Source organism: Lineus longissimus, chromosome 6 (assembly GCF_910592395.1).
Source record: "Lineus longissimus chromosome 6, tnLinLong1.2, whole genome shotgun sequence".
Taxonomy (NCBI): Eukaryota; Metazoa; Nemertea; class Pilidiophora; order Heteronemertea; family Lineidae; genus Lineus; species Lineus longissimus.
Window position 1 is genome coordinate 6,713,597 of NC_088313.1, and position 16,093 is coordinate 6,729,689.

At 44.2% G+C, this 16,093-nt stretch overlaps 2 long non-coding RNA genes across 2 annotated transcripts; one reads left to right on the top strand and one right to left on the bottom strand.

Annotated features, from left to right (window-relative positions):
- Positions 1 to 284: 284 nt before the first annotated feature.
- On the bottom strand, positions 285 to 4,703 carry LOC135489816 (uncharacterized). Its single transcript, XR_010447240.1, has 4 exons — positions 4,571 to 4,703; positions 3,055 to 3,147; positions 2,339 to 2,387; positions 285 to 547 (listed from the first exon to the last, which is right to left on the bottom strand). It is a non-coding gene; the product is annotated as an uncharacterized LOC135489816 (long non-coding RNA).
- A 4,314-nt stretch (positions 4,704 to 9,017) lies between these two features.
- LOC135489820 (uncharacterized) lies at positions 9,018 to 13,438 on the top strand. Its single transcript, XR_010447243.1, has 4 exons — positions 9,018 to 9,150; positions 10,576 to 10,668; positions 11,336 to 11,384; positions 13,176 to 13,438. It is a non-coding gene; the product is annotated as an uncharacterized LOC135489820 (long non-coding RNA).
- The last annotated feature ends 2,655 nt before the right edge of the window (positions 13,439 to 16,093 follow it).

Below are 16,093 nucleotides of genomic sequence, written 5' to 3' on the forward strand. Positions count from 1 at the left end.
TTCGCCCAGCGGCCCAAAAGGCCCCCGAAAAACCAGTGTCAGTCGTAATCTCATCCCCTCGGTCGTTGGTGCCGAGTGTTGGCCTGGGGTTCAGGATGCCCTAAAGGATGTGGAAATTTACTTGTAACACCATTCTCCAAAGCAGACAAAATATTATAGCATAATACAGTATGGATGATACTCGGCCTCTCGATATATGTGTGTAACATATAGGAGTGAAAGAAAACACTGAATCAAAGGATGATGGTCTCTGGTCATTGGATAAAGGACAAGTCTTATTTGTTGCAACTTATTCTTTATTTGGTATAGCAAGAAGCAAAAAAGACTAATCTTTATTGATTCTTGGTCGGAGCAATTACGGAACAGCACGAATGAGGTACGGAAGGATGCTGTAAGGTTCTATCCAAGTCTTTTCATTATTGGTACTGGTATTTCGTCTGATCATTAGTAACATTTAAATCCCCAGCTGCAGTGTCCGATGCCACCTTCAGTTGGACAGCAAGTCCAGCTCTTGGTACAAAAGTGACCGACAGGAAAGCAATCAGACCTGGAAGAAAACGGGATAAAAGGGCGTCAATAGTGAGGTTTTGCTATCCCGTACCGAAAACTGATTAGTCCGTACAGCGCTTGGTTCACGGAGACCGGCTCAAGATCGGGAAATCTTTCACGATGACGTCTTACGAGGGGAATGTGTTCTTTCTTATAATGATAATAAAATGGTACTTCTATAGCGCTAAATCCAGGATAAATATTCCCGCTCAAAGCGCTTTACACAAAAAACATTAATAACATTCTAATTTGATGGATAGGCACTCCTGAACAGAAAGGTTTTCAAGAGTGCCTTGAATTCCTTGATGTCAGTGAAAGAAGTCAGTCTCGGGGGCAACTTATTCCATAGCCTGGGTGCCGCGGATGCAAAAGCACGTTCATCATTACCTGAACCGAGTGGCTTCGGTTGCATCAACCGGGTATGGGATGATGAACGGAGCACCCGAGACTGACCCCTCACACTGATGAGATTCTTCAGGTGAACAGGTGCCAGCCCGTGTATGGCCTTAAAGGTCAGAACGAGCACCTTAAACTCAACGTGTTGTGAGACAGAAAGCCAGTGCAGATTCCCGAAGAATTGGGGTGATATACTCTGACCTCCTGCTCCTTGTAAACGAGTCGAGCTGCAGAGTTCTGCACTCTCTGCAATTTCAAGATGGAATTGGCTGGTAGGCCTTTTAACAGGGAGTTGCAGAAATCCAGGCGAGATGCTATAGGAGCTGTGTATACTGCCTGGCAGAAGATTTTGATAGGTATCTCCTGATTCGACTGATGTTGTGGATCCCGAGATTCGCATTTCGAACAATGTTTGAAATATGTTGCCTGAAGTTAAGGTACTTGTCGAAAATTACCCCCAGGTTCCTTGCTGAGTCTGCGGGATCCACAACACAATCAACTACTTTGATAACTGTGATGCTAGGCACATCTTTCATGTATGGGGATCTGATAACGATGAACTCAGTTTTCTCATTGTTACACAGCAGCCTATTCTCTAACAACCATGCACTGACCTTCGAAATGCAGTCACCCATGGATAATGTCATTGCACCAAGTTGGCTCATGTCAAAAACCAAGTAGCACTGTGCATCTTCAGCATAGAAATGGAAACCGCAGTGAGGAGTCAGTATGTCACGGAGGGGGTTTGTGTAAAGGGTGAACAAGAGTGGCCCCAGGACCGAACCCTGGGGCACCCAACAATCAACACTGATTGGGGTAGAGCAGGCTTTCCCGATTTTCACACACTGAGTCCTCCCTGACAGATACGACTGAATCCATTTAGGAGCCAGACATGTCGATCTCTCAGAATGGCATGGTCCACAGTGTCGAAAGCGGCACTTAGGTCAAACAGGACAAGGAGCACACCTTTGCGCTCAGCCAGAGCTTGAACGATGTCATTGTGCACCTTAAGAAGTGCCGTTTCGACACTGTGAGCCTGACGATATGCAGACTGGAAAGGGGTTTAGAGACCGTTCCTTTCGATATGGGCAGTCAACTGGCTAGCTACAACCTTCTCAAAACTTTTGATAAAAAGGCAAGGTTTGACACTGGCCTGTAATTTTTCAAGACTTCTGTTGGATTTCTCGACGGTACAGCATAGCGAAAACTCTCTATTAGCGGGGGCAAATAGGGGGGCAAATAGCAAATCTGGTTCAAGGTAGGAGGATCCTTGCCGGACTCATTACGAGAGGATGCTGTTTGAAACCTCTTTGTGTGTGACCAAAAGCCATTTTTACTGTGACGCCTCCAATAGAACAAGCGAGAGGGAGAACCCAAAGGCTGTGTCACCTACCGTTTTTCCAGATCCATTTCTTCACTGAATCCTTCCTCGACTTTATCTCCTGCAACAAACAGATAAACGGGTATAATAATCCATGTGTTTGGTAAGGGTAGTAAGTTTGGGGTAGAGTGAATGCGATTGGGACAGTGCATACACTGCTTTGTCATTTAACGCCGCACTGCGCCAAGGCAATGGAAAAAAAAGGAAAAGTTTTGAAATCCATGGGAGCTGAATCGCGTCACCAAATGCATTTAGACTTGGTCCCATGAATTTCACCACCGACACGATTTTTGCACTGTTTGAGTACAGTGTCAGCTGAAAAAGCCGTGTGAAATAGCAAATGCACTGTCGCATGCGTTGTCACAATCGCATGCCAAGTAATCAATCAAACCCGCCCAAAAGCGCTCTGTCTCTCGCCTCCCGATAGAGAAAGTTGGTTTCGGTCAGGTTTCGACCAGCCTGCACCGATCATTGGAGGAAGAATATTCGAGAAACCCATGATCTCCCCTGGATAAGGCAGGTAGGATAATGGGCTTTTAGATCACAGAGATTAATATCTGTACTCGTTCATAAAGTTGATGTCATGATGTAGAGCATTATCTCAAACCCAGCGATTCTGTACCCGTTTTACCCGCAGACGTGAGATCTTTTTGTCGCATATAGAACCGATGATAATCGTAGGAACTGAGCTTAAGCCGATCATTTGCGGGCGTTGTATGTACACATACCGAGGACCAAGGAGAAGATCACCACCAGAACGAACAGGACACAAATGGTCTTCATCTTTTCCGTGAGAAATCTTGCTTGGGAGACGTCACTTCCTGGAATGTAGCGAAAAGAGGAAACTGAGATTTCTGAGCTTTTTGCTCGCCAACACTCGCCACTTACTAAGTTGGCTATAACAAGGTATCTCCCTACCCTCACTATCGGTGCAAAGCACCAGTATACACCACAGGCGCGTAAAAATAAGAGCTCAAAAGCCCTCCCCCCCTCCCCGACCCCAAAATCGACTGAAAAACACACCCGCACATAGAATTGCACAAGTGTTGACACTGGAGCTGGAGTTTTTATATTCAGGTATCGGTTAACGTCCAAGGATAAGGTAGGTTTTATCTGAAAGAATGCCAACTTACGCGATAATGCAAAATATTCCAGTGCAATAACGATTTATGCATTGTATATGGTGAATTGCCACTTGCGATGTCGGAATCGCATTCAGCCACTTCCGATGTCACAAAGCGAGAGCTTTTGCTGGTGCGGTTTGGGTGCAATGAAGCGTGAAAGTGCAAAGGTGTTTAAGAGCATTCTCGCAGTCGCAATCAGTGGTAACCCACCATATAAGGGTGTAGGTTTAAAGTCGGTTCCCGCTAAACGCGAGTTTGCTTGAATCGCAGCAGAACAAACTCGCTTGTCTGGGTGTTTGGGCGAGCAGTGGGGCGTAAAATAACAAAGCCGTATTATAGCGTGCGTTGCTGCAATCGTAATTACTGGTATTGGAAACCTCAATGATTGCGAATGGCCTCTTGGCTTGGCCATTTGACGCCCCCTGCAAAAAACCGAACTAAAAAAAGCATTTGCGCGGATTATGACAACGCATGCAATGCTTTTTCATTTCACGCTACACTGCACTGCCCTAAAACAAACCTCAATATGTAAAATTTCACACATATATACTAAACCAGTTTGCTTTCATGGCTACAGCAAACAGGGGATCTTAAGCAGTCTGTGGTGTGTTTACGCGCGATCAACCTATTTAAAATCAAATGAAGAATTCCGCAGAGGTGAAGAACTTCGAGTGCGCGAACATGCAGCTCAATGTAGTCCTCCCAAAGGATGTATCGTGTTTCAAGCAACTCTGGAAGGTTTGATTAAACCAGCCATCATAACTCTACCCTTGTCCAAACCAGACATGCCTTCTCTCCTTGCCATTGTGATTGACTTTTCACACATCGTAGAGCGTGGTCAGAAAAATATAAACAGTATGAGGAAGAAAAACACCTCTTTCCGACGTATAAAACAGCACAATGAGGAATGGAAAGAGCAAGGGGGATGAACTCAAATTGAGGCGGTTAATAGTTGATTGTGTGCTGAACATAATCGCATTCTCGACTGTTTGCGCCGCAATCACGAAATTGTGGATGTCATGATATTTTAAACCGATTCGAAAGTGTAAACCGGTTTGGAAGTGGGCGGCGAACCACACCATGACGTACAAGTTTAAAATTAATGGCATAATTCACTTACCTTTTAAAAAGATGCTACTGCACTACTGCTTGGAGTCCAACGACTGAGCTGTGAGTTGGTTTCGGCAAGGATTAGTATTTGTAGCCAGGCCTAGCAGGGCTGATTCTGGATGTGCGTCGGGTTATTGAGTAGAAAGCTGTCGTGAATGCTTTGGAATTCTGCTTCATCACTGTACTGTCAGCAAAATTCCATTGATACTCGACTTCAACTTCACCTGTTATTGTTACTCACTTGACATAATTCAAGTGGTAAGGATAGGTTTACACTCACTGTCACAGGGCTCGGGTTTGAGAACCAATAACTTGTATTCTGGATAAACTTGCATAGATTTAGGACTAGAATTCGTCACAGGCATTTGTGAAGGACTCTATGATTCGAGGGACTATCTTTCCGTTTACACCACCACCAATTCATTGTGTTCACAATACACAGCTAATGTACGCCGTGGTCATACAGTAGTCTCGCGTATACTCCGCCGTCAAAGCCGACGCGATTCCGAAATTCCAGCGAAGTTGTCGATTTTTAATTTAACAACAGCGGGTTCGAGACGGGGCATCAATCACCCATCGACTGGGATTATACACCTTTCCAGAAATGGGGCGCTGAGTTTCCGAAATAGTGATATCATAAGGGGAAACTAGGCCTTATGGTGGAGGGACAAAGGAGATAATCATGGTTGACCAACACACTTGAATGCCTTTAATGACGGACAAGGGGGAAAAAGTTGGTTCCAATGCAAGTCACCAATTTCGGGAAGCATGTATAGGGAGCTCTTGAGCGAGCTTTATGGGTTAGAGAGTGTGTGTATACCGTTCACGAAAAAAAGTTGACCCGGTCTAATGTTTTTGAGTGTTTCTATTTTTGAGTGTTTCCCCTCATTGTTCGGGAACGCTAAAAGATAGATTGACAAGTTTTTCTGTGTTTCCCCCTATTGAAAAGTCATGGTCTCTCTAGCTGCCTATTGTTTGGAAACACTGACACATGGGAAACAACCACAGATGTTACACCGGAACCAGGAAACCTCCAGGCCCAGGTGAAATTTGTGCACGCGAATCGTATTCGCCGATGCACAGCAATTTACCTGTAGAGAGATTTTCTTTTTCCAAAACAATGCAGCGGGACCGATGATGTTTAAGCAGAGTAGCCGCTGTTCGGTTGGAGATTTCGTCATAATAGGGGCGAATCAAAGTGTGACGATACCCTGGGGCGAATCGAAATGCATTAAACAACTATCTGCATCTCTTTCCGCGAAGAAATCGTGCTTTGAACTGGCAAAAGTCCGCAAAAGATTTCGAGTCTGCTACTTTTTCCGTAGTACGCATGCGCACCAATATGATCGGTCCCCGGCTGCCCGTTTCGACGACGATTTCGTCAATGTCACGGCGTGAGGGAGGATGTCGACGATCTGGTCCTATTTATAATGCAATAATCTTGAAAGAACATTGCTCTCAATGTTTATTTCTCCGTTTCCATGACAAAATCCTACCGTGAAACCAGAAATCACTCGTCCACAACACAAGCCATTTCAATCTTCCGTAGAAAGCGCATGCGCACTAACTCAAACGCAAGCGCTACCCTCAGAGGTCTCATTAGGGAGTTTTTTTGTACTCTTGCGCGCCCAACTCGTAACCGTAGTTCCTAAAAAATCATTGATTTCTTGGTTCTCACAGTACGCCAGTGATGATTTAGCAGTTGCTTTGCCAAAGACATGTTTTTTGAAGTTTCTGAAACCTGGAGCGCTACTCAATAGGCGGCTAACAAGAAACTACGTATTTTACTGTTGTTGCCGACGTATGTGTACACTGAACTTGGGATGTGCGTCGGCCCAGTGTTGAAATGCTGTCCAGTGCTTGAATTATAAGCAGTATGTTGTGACAATTACCCCCATGAGCGATGTCCTCAGGGAGGGTCAGTTTCATCAGATTAGAAGGAAGTGAGAACCGTCGGTTCGCATATAGTTATATGGCTTGGGTAAATAGTTAAGATGATGCCATCATGGCAGTTGGCCGAAGAAGCAGTTGGCTAGCACACAATGTTAATGATGGCGTGTAGTTGGTGGTGGGGAGAGGAAGGGATATAGTTAGGATGATGCCATCATAGCAGTTGACCCAATAGACGCTGACGCAGTATAGAAAATAGGTGGGGAGAATGTGGGAAGGAAACTAAACAAAACAGGAGAAGAATAGGTATTTTTTCCCGGAGATAAGCATAATGATCCTAAGACCCAAGTGTAGGATTTGAATTCAAAAAGACCCTAGCCGACCCCCTGTCCTGAATAGTTTGGTCTCGTTAGGGAGTTTTTCCCAAATGTACGCGATGATGAAGTGCCCCATCAACAGGACGTAACATCTATTTTAAAATCCGTTTCCAAAGTGATTGCATGAGGAAAACCCATTTGTGTCGTATATCAGTGGAAACGCCCGATTCCCCTGATTCTGTAGGATGTTAAATCGGGCATTTTATTTCTTTAAATAAATCATAAGCGTCGCATTTGCTCCTGGCACTGTTCACCATCCCAAATGGCAATATTGCCACTTGGGCCGGACAATCACGGCAAACGCCAAATATTATATATATATACATTTCTTCCTGAATAATTCTTGTACTAACCACTCTCCCGTGAAAGACAGTTGCCTACGCTACACAAAAATTTTTAAAAATCGAGGGTCAACCATTGAACTTTTGAGATATGTTGAATTTTGCACAAATCAGCGAAAAACGCTCCATCTTGCACTGGACAGCATTTCAACACTGGGCCGACGCACATCCCAAGTTCAGTGTACACATACGTCGGCAACAACAGTAAAATACGTAGTTTCTTGTTAGCCGCCTATTGAGTAGCGCTCCAGGTTTCAGAAACTTCAAAAAACATGTCTTTGGCAAAGCAACTGCTAAATCATCACTGGCGTACTGTGAGAACCAAGAAATCAATGATTTTTTAGGAACTACGGTTACGGGTTGGGCGCGCAAGAGTACAAAAAAACTCCCTAATGAGACCTCTGAGGGTAGCGCTTGCGTTTGAGTTAGTGCGCATGCGCTTTCTACGGAAGATTGAAATGGCTTGTGTTGTGGACGAGTGATTTCTGGTTTCACGGTAGGATTTTGTCATGGAAACGGAGAAATAAACATTGAGAGCAATGTTCTTTCAAGATTATTGCATTATAAATAGGACCAGATCGTCGACATCCTCCCTCACGCCGTGACATTGACGAAATCGTCGTCGAAACGGGCAGCCGGGGACCGATCATATTGGTGCGCATGCGTACTACGGAAAAAGTAGCAGACTCGAAATCTTTTGCGGACTTTTGCCAGTTCAAAGCACGATTTCTTCGCGGAAAGAGATGCAGATAGTTGTTTAATGCATTTCGATTCGCCCCAGGGTATCGTCACACTTTGATTCGCCCCTATTATGACGAAATCTCCAACCGAACAGCGGCTACTCTGCTTAAACATCATCGGTCCCGCTGCATTGTTTTGGAAAAAGAAAATCTCTCTACAGGTAAATTGCTGTGCATCGGCGAATACGATTCGCGTGCACAAATTTCACCTGGGCCTGGAGGTTTCCTGGTTCCGGTGTAACATCTGTGGTTGTTTCCCATGTGTCAGTGTTTCCAAACAATAGGCAGCTAGAGAGACCATGACTTTTCAATAGGGGGAAACACAGAAAAACTTGTCAATCTATCTTTTAGCGTTCCCAAACAATGAGGGGAAACACTCAAAAATAGAAACACTCAAAAACATTAGACCGGGTCAACTTTTTTTCGTGAACGGTATACACACACTCTCTAACCCATAAAGCTCGCTCAAGAGCTCCCTATACATGCTTCCCGAAATTGGTGACTTGCATTGGAACCAACTTTTTCCCCCTTGTCCGTCATTAAAGGCATTCAAGTGTGTTGGTCAACCATGATTATCTCCTTTGTCCCTCCACCATAAGGCCTAGTTTCCCCTTATGATATCACTATTTCGGAAACTCAGCGCCCCATTTCTGGAAAGGTGTATAATCCCAGTCGATGGGTGATTGATGCCCCGTCTCGAACCCGCTGTTGTTAAATTAAAAATCGACAACTTCGCTGGAATTTCGGAATCGCGTCGGCTTTGACGGCGGAGTATACGCGAGACTACTGTATGACCACGGCGTACATTAGCTGTGTATTGTGAACACAATGAATTGGTGGTGGTGTAAACGGAAAGATAGTCCCTCGAATCATAGAGTCCTTCACAAATGCCTGTGACGAATTCTAGTCCTAAATCTATGCAAGTTTATCCAGAATACAAGTTATTGGTTCTCAAACCCGAGCCCTGTGACAGTGAGTGTAAACCTATCCTTACCACTTGAATTATGTCAAGTGAGTAACAATAACAGGTGAAGTTGAAGTCGAGTATCAATGGAATTTTGCTGACAGTACAGTGATGAAGCAGAATTCCAAAGCATTCACGACAGCTTTCTACTCAATAACCCGACGCACATCCAGAATCAGCCCTGCTAGGCCTGGCTACAAATACTAATCCTTGCCGAAACCAACTCACAGCTCAGTCGTTGGACTCCAAGCAGTAGTGCAGTAGCATCTTTTTAAAAGGTAAGTGAATTATGCCATTAATTTTAAACTTGTACGTCATGGTGTGGTTCGCCGCCCACTTCCAAACCGGTTTACACTTTCGAATCGGTTTAAAATATCATGACATCCACAATTTCGTGATTGCGGCGCAAACAGTCGAGAATGCGATTATGTTCAGCACACAATCAACTATTAACCGCCTCAATTTGAGTTCATCCCCCTTGCTCTTTCCATTCCTCATTGTGCTGTTTTATACGTCGGAAAGAGGTGTTTTTCTTCCTCATACTGTCTATATTTTTCTGACCACGCTCTACGATGTGTGAAAAGTCAATCACAATGGCAAGGAGAGAAGGCATGTCTGGTTTGGACAAGGGTAGAGTTATGATGGCTGGTTTAATCAAACCTTCCAGAGTTGCTTGAAACACGATACATCCTTTGGGAGGACTACATTGAGCTGCATGTTCGCGCACTCGAAGTTCTTCACCTCTGCGGAATTCTTCATTTGATTTTAAATAGGTTGATCGCGCGTAAACACACCACAGACTGCTTAAGATCCCCTGTTTGCTGTAGCCATGAAAGCAAACTGGTTTAGTATATATGTGTGAAATTTTACATATTGAGATTTGTTTTAGGGCAGTGCAGTGTAGCGTGAAATGAAAAAGCATTGCATGCGTTGTCGTAATCCGCGCAAATGCTTTTTTTAGTTCGGTTTTTTGCAGGGGGCGTCAAATGGCCAAGCCAAGAGGCCATTCGCAATCATTGAGGTTTCCAATACCAGTAATTACGATTGCAGCAACGCACGCTATAATACGGCTTTGTTATTTTACGCCCCACTGCTCGCCCAAACACCCAGACAAGCGAGTTTGTTCTGCTGCGATTCAAGCAAACTCGCGTTTAGCGGGAACCGACTTTAAACCTACACCCTTATATGGTGGGTTACCACTGATTGCGACTGCGAGAATGCTCTTAAACACCTTTGCACTTTCACGCTTCATTGCACCCAAACCGCACCAGCAAAAGCTCTCGCTTTGTGACATCGGAAGTGGCTGAATGCGATTCCGACATCGCAAGTGGCAATTCACCATATACAATGCATAAATCGTTATTGCACTGGAATATTTTGCATTATCGCGTAAGTTGGCATTCTTTCAGATAAAACCTACCTTATCCTTGGACGTTAACCGATACCTGAATATAAAAACTCCAGCTCCAGTGTCAACACTTGTGCAATTCTATGTGCGGGTGTGTTTTTCAGTCGATTTTGGGGTCGGGGAGGGGGGGGGAGGGCTTTTGAGCTCTTATTTTTACGCGCCTGTGGTGTATACTGGTGCTTTACACCGATAGTGAGGGTAGGGAGATACCTTGTTATAGCCAACTTAGTAAGTGGCGAGTGTTGGCGAGCAAAAAGCTCAGAAATCTCAGTTTCCTCTTTTCGCTACATTCCAGGAAGTGACGTCTCCCAAGCAAGATTTCTCACGGAAAAGATGAAGACCATTTGTGTCCTGTTCGTTCTGGTGGTGATCTTCTCCTTGGTCCTCGGTATGTGTACATACAACGCCCGCAAATGATCGGCTTAAGCTCAGTTCCTACGATTATCATCGGTTCTATATGCGACAAAAAGATCTCACGTCTGCGGGTAAAACGGGTACAGAATCGCTGGGTTTGAGATAATGCTCTACATCATGACATCAACTTTATGAACGAGTACAGATATTAATCTCTGTGATCTAAAAGCCCATTATCCTACCTGCCTTATCCAGGGGAGATCATGGGTTTCTCGAATATTCTTCCTCCAATGATCGGTGCAGGCTGGTCGAAACCTGACCGAAACCAACTTTCTCTATCGGGAGGCGAGAGACAGAGCGCTTTTGGGCGGGTTTGATTGATTACTTGGCATGCGATTGTGACAACGCATGCGACAGTGCATTTGCTATTTCACACGGCTTTTTCAGCTGACACTGTACTCAAACAGTGCAAAAATCGTGTCGGTGGTGAAATTCATGGGACCAAGTCTAAATGCATTTGGTGACGCGATTCAGCTCCCATGGATTTCAAAACTTTTCCTTTTTTTTCCATTGCCTTGGTGCAGTGCGGCGTAAAATGACAAAGCAGTGTATGCACTGTCCCAATCGCATTCACTCTACCCCAAACTTACTACCCTTACCAAACACATGGATTATTATACCCGTTTATCTGTTTGTTGCAGGAGATAAAGTCGAGGAAGGATTCAGTGAAGAAATGGATCTGGAAAAACGGTAGGTGACACAGCCTTTGGGTTCTCTCTCTCGCTTGTTCTATTGGAGGCGTCACAGTAAAAATGGCTTTTGGTCACACACAAAGAGGTTTCAAACAGCATCCTCTCGTAATGAGTCCGGCAAGGATCCTCCTACCTTGAACCAGATTTGCTATTTGCCCCCCTATTTGCCCCCGCTAATAGAGAGTTTTCGCTATGCTGTACCGTCGAGAAATCCAGCAGAGGTCTTGAAAAATTACAGGCCAGTGTCAAACCTTGCCTTTTTATCAAAAGTTTTGAGAAGGTTGTAGCTAGCCAGTTGACTGCCCATATCGAAAGGAACGGTCTCCAAACCCCTTTCCAGTCTGCATATCGTCAGGCTCACAGTGTCGAAACGGCACTTCTTAAGGTGCACAATGACATCGTTCAAGCTCTGGCTGAGCGCAAAGGTGTGCTCCTTGTCCTGCTTGACCTAAGTGCCGCTTTCGACACTGTGGACCATGCCATTCTGAGAGATCGACATGTCTGGCTCCTAAATGGATTCAGTCGTATCTGTCAGGGAGGACTCAGTGTGTGAAAATCGGGAAAGCCTGCTCTACCCCAATCAGTGTTGATTGTTGGGTGCCCCAGGGTTCGGTCCTGGGGCCACTCTTGTTCACCCTTTACACAAACCCCCTCCGTGACATACTGACTCCTCACTGCGGTTTCCATTTCTATGCTGAAGATGCACAGTGCTACTTGGTTTTTGACATGAGCCAACTTGGTGCAGTGACATTATCCATGGGTGACTGCATTTCGAAGGTCAGTGCATGGTTGTTAGAGAATAGGCTGCTGTGTAACAATGAGAAAACTGAGTTCATCGTTATCAGATCCCCATACATGAAAGATGTGCCTAGCATCACAGTTATCAAAGTAGTTGATTGTGTTGTGGATCCCGCAGACTCAGCAAGGAACCTGGGGGTAATTTTCGACAAGTACCTTAACTTCAGGCAACATATTTCAAACATTGTTCGAAATGCGAATCTCGGGATCCACAACATCAGTCGAATCAGGAGATACCTATCAAAATCTTCTGCCAGGCAGTATACACAGCTCCTATAGCATCTCGCCTGGATTTCTGCAACTCCCTGTTAAAAGGCCTACCAGCCAATTCCATCTTGAAATTGCAGAGAGTGCAGAACTCTGCAGCTCGACTCGTTTACAAGGAGCAGGAGGTCAGAGTATATCACCCCAATTCTTCGGGAATCTGCACTGGCTTTCTGTCTCACAACACGTTGAGTTTAAGGTGCTCGTTCTGACCTTTAAGGCCATACACGGGCTGGCACCTGTTCACCTGAAGAATCTCATCAGTGTGAGGGGTCAGTCTCGGGTGCTCCGTTCATCATCCCATACCCGGTTGATGCAACCGAAGCCACTCGGTTCAGGTAATGCTGAACGTGCTTTTGCATCCGCGGCACCCAGGCTATGGAATAAGTTGCCCCCGAGACTGACTTCTTTCACTGACATCAAGGAATTCAAGGCACTCTTGAAAACCTTTCTGTTCAGGAGTGCCTATCCATCAAATTAGAATGTTATTAATGTTTTTTGTGTAAAGCGCTTTGAGCGGGAATATTTATCCTGGATTTAGCGCTATAGAAGTACCATTTTATTATCATTATAAGAAAGAACACATTCCCCTCGTAAGACGTCATCGTGAAAGATTTCCCGATCTTGAGCCGGTCTCCGTGAACCAAGCGCTGTACGGACTAATCAGTTTTCGGTACGGGATAGCAAAACCTCACTATTGACGCCCTTTTATCCCGTTTTCTTCCAGGTCTGATTGCTTTCCTGTCGGTCACTTTTGTACCAAGAGCTGGACTTGCTGTCCAACTGAAGGTGGCATCGGACACTGCAGCTGGGGATTTAAATGTTACTAATGATCAGACGAAATACCAGTACCAATAATGAAAAGACTTGGATAGAACCTTACAGCATCCTTCCGTACCTCATTCGTGCTGTTCCGTAATTGCTCCGACCAAGAATCAATAAAGATTAGTCTTTTTTGCTTCTTGCTATACCAAATAAAGAATAAGTTGCAACAAATAAGACTTGTCCTTTATCCAATGACCAGAGACCATCATCCTTTGATTCAGTGTTTTCTTTCACTCCTATATGTTACACACATATATCGAGAGGCCGAGTATCATCCATACTGTATTATGCTATAATATTTTGTCTGCTTTGGAGAATGGTGTTACAAGTAAATGTCCACATCCTTTAGGGCATCCTGCACCCCAGGCAGGCCAACACTCGGCACCAACGACCGAGGGGATGAGATTACGACTGACACTGGTTTTTCGGGGGCCTTTTGGGCCGCTGGGCGAAAACTACAGGCGAAATTTCTTCAAAGTTTGGCCTGGGACCCAAAAATACTTTTGCCATTCAGCAACCAGTAATTGGTCTATACCTTGCTTAATCAGTCATTCTACATCCGTGCAGTGGCCAATCAGCCCCACCCGTGGGGCCTAATGGTACCTCGCTTGCAAACAATATTGTCCCCATCAGCTCCTGCTACCTATGGGATCGACCGAGTATGTCAGGTTATTGGTATATAATTCTATGTCGAGTGATAAACCCTTCATCATTATTTTGTGCTTTGAGCTATTTCATAGGATTTGACTGGGAATACTAATAAAAACCATCAAACTCTTGTTACCGTAGTTTTGTTCAAAATCATTATCTACTATAAAAAGAAGTGTATCTGTCAACTTGATTGTTTAAAAAAATTATTTCAAAACGGTTGTGATCCATGGTTTTTATATGAATAACATACTTCTCTAGTTGACATTTAAATTTAAACAGATATTTAGATAATCAGAGTACACTATATTGTATTTTCTTTGTTGTACTAAATCAAAAGTGGTGACGTCATGCAAGTGCGCGCTGCCCACCTTCGTCAGTCTGTTTTAGCAAGCCAACCAGTGCGGATCGCTTGACCAGTCCTCTTGTCCTACATGCGATGGGTGTATTCACACTGTATATTGGGATTTGGCGGGTGTTGAACTGCATGTTAAGAGTGGGTTTTCAATACAGGCTTTTGCGGTGTATGCTGCAATAGAGAGAGAGAATATTTCATAGCGAAGAGACTGCTATGACTGTCACGATAAAGGAACTTCGTGACAGAGAGAGAGAGAGAGAGGGAATATTTCATAGCGAAGAGACTGTCACGATAAAGGAACTTCGTGACAGAGAGAAAGAGAGAGAAAGAGAGAGAGAGAGAGAATATTTCATAGCGAAGATACTGCTATGACCGTCACAACAAAAGGGTATTCATGAAGAAAAGAAAAGAAAAGAAAAGAAAAGAAAAGAAAAGAAAAGAAAAGAAAAGAAAGGGAGGGAGGATGTCGACGATCTGGTCCTATTTATAATGCAATAATCTTGAAAGAACATTGCTCTCAATGTTTATTTCTCCGTTTCCATGAAAAAATCCTACCGTGAAACCAGAAATCACTCGTCCACAACACAAGCCATTTCAATCTTCCGTAGAAAGCGCATGCGCACTAACTCAAACGCAAGCGCTACCCTCAGAGGTCTCATTAGGGAGTTTTTTTGTACTCTTGCGCGGCCAACCCGTAACCGTAGTTCCTAAAAAATCATTGATTTCTTGGTTCTCACAGTACGCCAGTGATGATTTAGCAGTTGCCTTGCCAAAGACATGTTTTTTGAAGTTTCTGAAACCTGCGTTTTGCGTTTTTCGCTGATTTGTGCAAAATTCAACATATCTCAAAAGTTCAATGGTTGACCCTCGATTTTTAAAAATTTTTGTGTAGCGTAGGCAACTGTCTTTCACGGGAGAGTGGTTAGTACAAGAATTATTCAGGAAGATGTATATATATATAATATTTGGCGTTTGCCGTGATTGTCCGGCCCAAGTGGCAATATTGCCATTTGGGATGGTGAACAGTGCCAGGAGCAAATGCGACGCTTATGATTTATTTAAAGAAATAAAATGCCCGATTTAACATCCTACAGAATCAGGGGAATCGGGCATTTCCAGTGATATACGACACTCATGCAATCACTTTGGAAACGGATTTTAAAATAGATGTTACGTCCTGTTGATGGGGCACTTCATCATCGCGTACATTTGGGAAAAACTCCCTAACGAGACCAAACTATTCAGGACAGGGGGTCGGCTAGGGTCTTTTTGAATTCAAATCCTACACTTGGGTCTTAGGATCATTATGCTTATCTCCGGGAAAAAATACCTATTCTTCTCCTGTTTTGTTTAGTTTCCTTCCCACATTCTCCCCACCTATTTTCTATACTGCGTCAGCGTCTATTGGGTCAACTGCCATGATGGCATCATCTTAACTATTTACCCAAGCCATATAACTATATGCGAACCGACGGTTCTCATTTCCTTCTAATCTGATGAAACTGACCCTCCCTGAGGACATCGCTCATGGGGGTAATTGGCACAACATACTGCTTATAATTCAAGCAGCCTGGTTGGTGAAATCATGATCACTTTTGATGTCATAAAACCCCATATAAAGTTGTCGCTTCGCTTCATGCATGTCCTTGTCTATTATATGTCACCCAAAATGCACACCCACTTTTAAAGAAACAAGAATGGTCACTGACCTAATGATCTTCCACCAAATGAGGAACCTGCAGAACTAAAATTCCAGATGGCAGAACCAATACCAAAAGGGATCTGACGAATACAGTGGCAAAATTTATTTGGTC